The sequence below is a fragment of the Octopus bimaculoides genome, chromosome 4, assembly GCF_001194135.2.
Source record: "Octopus bimaculoides isolate UCB-OBI-ISO-001 chromosome 4, ASM119413v2, whole genome shotgun sequence".
Lineage (NCBI taxonomy): Eukaryota > Metazoa > Mollusca > Cephalopoda > Octopoda > Octopodidae > Octopus > Octopus bimaculoides.
In genome coordinates this window covers 129,520,528-129,521,307 of record NC_068984.1, presented here as the reverse complement: position 1 = coordinate 129,521,307, position 780 = coordinate 129,520,528, and the positions used below count along the sequence as shown (strand labels likewise).

The following is a 780-nucleotide window of genomic DNA, read 5'->3' as shown; positions in this document are numbered from 1 at the left end:
GAAACCCGGTAAGTTTACCCTTAATTCTGTGAAATAATCACGTGTCCCGCTAGCAAAATTTTTTTCCCCACGAGAGTTTCGGACCCCAGTAATGAACTCATTTGCATACAGCCGATATCAGAGCTAACCTTGACCCTCTCAAGTTAACAAACAATCTCTACCAAGTAAACTCAAGATGAAGAACGGTGTTGTAAGTTGACCGATCACCAAGTTACGCAAGGAGACAAGTAATTAGATGGATTTGTATCGATACCTATTATCGGATTTTGCTAGGGCCCCATATGGTAAAGATGTGGGCATAGGGTGATGTGCTAGCAACCTTCTCCCCGTACTGTTTTAGAAAGTAAAAAACAACACAAGTAACTATGCTGACGCAGCCATGGTTGAAACACAAGCCTCAGCAAAAGAGAAGAAAACCATGGTTATTCCTTACTCAAGCGACCTTAACTTATTGCCCAACACTTGTTATGCGCTCATAAATTAGTTTGATAGTTGAGCTCTGATTGGCTGTATGCAAATGAGTTCGCAAGTCGGGTCCGTGGGGGAAAAACTGCGTCCCTCTTCGATGTGATTAAAAAATTTGGTAGACTTAACAGGAAAGAGATTTTTAAGTTTGAAAAAATAAAATAAAATAAACGCAATGATTACATTTAGACATCAGGACTTCCACAAGTGGGATGCTTTTAAAAGCAACAGGATGCTTGTTTGGGGAATATTTAAAAAAGGGATGGAAACGTTTTCGGTAATCCTTTGACATTAAAATTTTTTTTTCCTCTTTTG

The 780-nt window shown here is 39.1% G+C and overlaps 1 protein-coding gene across 1 annotated transcript in view; it reads left to right on the top strand.

Annotated features, from left to right (window-relative positions):
- The first annotated feature begins 525 nt into the window (after positions 1 to 525).
- LOC106872452 (zinc finger protein 271) overlaps positions 526 to 780 on the top strand; it is a 5,429-nt gene continuing 5,174 nt past the window's right edge. The window contains exon 1 of the mRNA XM_052967488.1: positions 526 to 742. The gene's annotated coding sequence lies outside the window, so the exon portion shown is untranslated. The remainder of the gene's footprint in view (positions 743 to 780) is intronic.